Source organism: Rhinopithecus bieti, unplaced genomic scaffold (assembly GCF_001698545.2).
Source record: "Rhinopithecus bieti isolate Rb0 unplaced genomic scaffold, ASM169854v2 scaffold_1234, whole genome shotgun sequence".
Lineage (NCBI taxonomy): Eukaryota > Metazoa > Chordata > Mammalia > Primates > Cercopithecidae > Rhinopithecus > Rhinopithecus bieti.
In genome coordinates, this window is record NW_016803318.1 from 81,641 (window position 1) to 85,573 (window position 3,933).

General features: G+C 44.5%; 1 protein-coding gene across 1 annotated transcript in view; it reads right to left on the reverse strand.

The window, feature by feature from the left end:
* The window catches only part of POLR3GL (RNA polymerase III subunit GL), an 11,321-nt gene that overhangs the window by 6,494 nt on the left and 894 nt on the right, over positions 1 to 3,933 (reverse strand). The gene's annotated exons all lie outside the window — the stretch shown is intronic.

Here is a 3,933-nt window from a genome sequence, read left to right on the forward strand (position 1 = left end):
CCACTTTTTTTTTTTTTGAAACGGGGTTTGGCCCTTTTTGACCAGGCTGGCGTACCATAGGGGGATCCGGGCCCCCTGCAACCTCCACCTCCCGGGTTCAAGCGATTCTCCTGCCTCAGCCTCCCAAGTAGCTGGAATTACAGGCATGTGCCACCACACCTGGCTAATTTTGTATTTTTAGTAGAGATGGGGGTTTCTCCATGTTGGTCAGGCTGGTCTCGAACTCCTGACCTCAGGTGATCCACCCGCCTTGGCCTCCCAAAGTGCTAGGATTAAGGCTTGAGTCACCGCACCGGCTATAACTTCCCACTTCTTATGTGTGGACTGTGTATAGGAAATATATATATATATATGTTTTTTGTTTTTTGTTTTTGTGACAGAGTCTTGCTCTGTCACCCAGGCTGGAGTGCAGTGGCACAATCTCAGCTCACTGCAATCTCTGCCTCCCAGGTGCAAGTGATCCTCCTGCCTCAGCCTCCTGAGTAGCTGGGATTACAGGCGTATGCCACTATGTCCGGCTAATTTTTGTACTTTTAGTAGAGACAGGGTTTCACCATGTTGGTCAGTCTGGTCTTGAACTCCTGATCTCGTGATCCGCCTGCCTCAGCCTCCCAAAGTGCTGGGATTACAGGCGTGAGCCACTGCGCCCAGCCCTCATTCAGTATAATTTAGGAAATCAGGAGAAATATCTTTACAGTGGAGAGACCAGAAAAACACTACTTCAACCAGATGACCAAGGTCAGCATCAATACTCATAAGTCATGTTCCCAGTATGTGCCCTTAATATTATACGATACAATGGTACTTCACCTCTGTGATCCTCCTCCTAAAAATCCATAACCCCAGGCTAATAAAGAGAAAAACATCAGACAAATTCCAGCAGAAAAGCATCCTACAATATACCCAACTCCTCAAAACTGTCAGTCATCAAAAACAGTAAAGTCTGAGAAACCCGTCACACTTAAGAGGAGCGTAAGGAGACGTGACAACTAAATATAATGTGGAATCCTAAATGAGATCCATGTACAGAAAAAGAGCAATAGCTAAAAACCAAAGTAAAGTCAATCAAGTATGAACCTTAGTTAATAATGTATCAGTATTCATTCATTAATTGTAACAAATATACTAATCTACTTTATTTTTATTGTTTTGGAAATGGAGTTTCACTCTTGTTGCCCAGGCTGGAGTGCAATGGAGCGATCTTGGCTCACCGCAACCTCCGCCTCCCGGGTTCAAGTGATTCTCCTGCCTCAGCCTCCTGAGTAACTGGGATTACAGGCATGCGCCACCACGCCTGGCTAATTTTATACTTTTTTTAGTAGAGAGGGGGTTTCTCCACGTTGGTCAGGCTGGTCCCCACCTCCTGACCAGGTGATCCGTCCGCCTCGGCCTCCCAAAGTGCTGGATTACAGGCGTGAGCCACTGCGCCTGGCATTTTTTTTTTTTTTTTGAGACAGAGTCTTGCTTTGTCGCGCAGGCTGGAGTGCAGTTGCGCAGTCTCGGCTCACTGCAACCTCCGCCTCCCGGGTTCAAGTGATTCTCCTGCCTCAGCCTCCCGAGTAGCTGGGATTACAGGAGCCCGCCACCTCGCCCAGCTAATTTGTTTTTGTATTTTTAGTAGAGACGGGGTTTTACCGTCTTGTCTTGGCCAGGTTGGTCTCGAACTCCTGACCTCGTGATCCACCCGCCTCAGCCTCCCAAAGTGCTGGGATTACAGGCGTGAGCCACCACGGTCAGCCAATCTACAATGTTAATAGGGGAAACTGTGCACTGGGACAAATGGGAACTCTTGGCACTATCTGCTAAATTTTTCTGTAAGTCTGAAACTTCTAAAATATATAATCTATTAATTAAAACAAAAACAAAACAAAAAAAAAAAAACTCGAGGCTGGGTGTGGTGGTTCACACCTTTGTGTAATCCCAGCACTCTGGGAGGCTGAGATGGGATGACTACTTAAGTCCAGGAGTTTGAGTCCAGCCTGGGCAACATAGTGAGACCCCATCGCTACAAAAAATAAAGAAAATTCAACAGGCATGGTGGCACATGCCAGTAGTCTCAGCTACCTGGGAGACTGAGGTGGAAGGATCGCTTCAGCCCGGGAGATAGAGGATTCAGTGAGCCATGATCATGCCACTGCACTCACCCTGGGTGACAGAGAGAGACCCTGTCTCAAAACAAAAAGCTAAAACAAAAATCAAGTAGCAATTCAAAATTCACAAGAGATTAGTTGGTGAAAAAAATATTAAATATATGTAGAAGGTAATCTTCTGTCAGAAATACATACACACATATGAATTAAAAAGCTGTTAAAGAAAGATATGCACCAAAAATTAACAATGGTTAATTTGAGGGATGAGGTTTTTTTGAAATTTTTTTAGTGCAGAGAGTTGTGTATCTTTTTTTTTTTGAGGGGGGACAGAATCTTGCTCTGTCACCCAGCCTGGAGTGCAATGGTGTGATTTCGGCTCACCACAGCCTCCACCTTACGGGTTCAAGCAATTCTCCTGCCTCAGCCTCCCGAGTAGCTGGGATTACAGGCACCCACCATCACACTTGGCTAATTTTTGTATTTTTAGTAGAGACGGGGTTTTGCCATGTTGGCCAGGCTGGTCTGAAATTCCTGACCTCATGATCCACCTGCCTCGGCCTCCCAAAGTGCTGGGATTACAGGTGTAAGCCATCACACCCGGCCTCTTTTTGTTTTTTTTTTTTTTGTTTGTTTGTTTTGTTTTGAGACAGGTTCTTGCTCTGTCGTTTAGGCTGAAGTGCAGTGGCAATCTTGGCTCATTGCAGCCTCGACTTCCCCAGCTGAAGCAACCCCCCACCTCAGCCTCCTGAGCAGTTGGAACTACAGGCCTGAGCCACAATGCTTGGCTATTTTTTTCTTTTTCTTTCTTTTTTTTTTTTTTTTTGGTAGTTTTTGTAGAGACAGAGTTTTGTCATGTTGCCTAGGCTGGTCTTGAACTCCTGGGCTAAAGTGATCTGCCCATCTCAGCCTCCCAAAGTGCTGGAATTACAGGCATGAGTCACCACGCCCAGCTAGAAATGGCTTGCTTTTAAGAATGCTACCAATTCCACTGTAAAAGGACAGATTTCCATCTTTTTTTTTTTGAAACGGAGTTTTGCTCTTGTTGCCCAGGCTGGAGTGCAATGGTGCGATCTCGGCTCACTGCAAACTCTGCCTCCCGGGTTCAAATGATTCTCCTGCCTCAGTCTCCCCAGTAGCTGGGATTACAGCCATGCGCCAACACGCCCAGCTAATTTTTGTATTTTTAGGACAGACGGAGTTTCTCCATGTTGGTCAGGCTGGTCTCCAACTCCCGACCTCAGGTGATCTGCCTGCCTCAGCCTCCCAAAGTGCTGGGATTACAGGCGTGAGCCACCGTGCCCAGCCAGATTTCCCCTGTTTACAGTGGAAGTGTAGAATGCATTTCCTTTAGCTATATAGTTCTTATTTAGAATATCTGTTGGATATTGACTAAAGAACAGATATCAAAACATGGAATGACCTACAAGAGAGACAAGAGTTTCCTTACTAAAGATGTTTACATAGAAGCTGGGTAACAATTTACTAAATAGGGTTTGTAAGAAGGATGCATGGCTCTAGTAGAAGATTCCCTGTGATCAGCATGATTTAGCATTGTGTCTCGCATATAGTAGGTGCTCAATAAATATTTGTTGAATGAATGAATAAATACATTATTTCTATGGGCCTTTCCAAACTTGAGACCTTGTGATCCATAAAGCCTCCCCTCACCATTCCAGTTCTCCTTGCTTTCTTCCTTCTCTAGATTGCAGAAACAATTATGAAACACTAATATTATGAACCACTAATTTAATGGCTCTTAATTACATACTGTATTGTCTTTTATTGTTCCCTAGTTATGTTAGGAGTTTATTTTATTATTATTATTATTATTATTATTATTTTT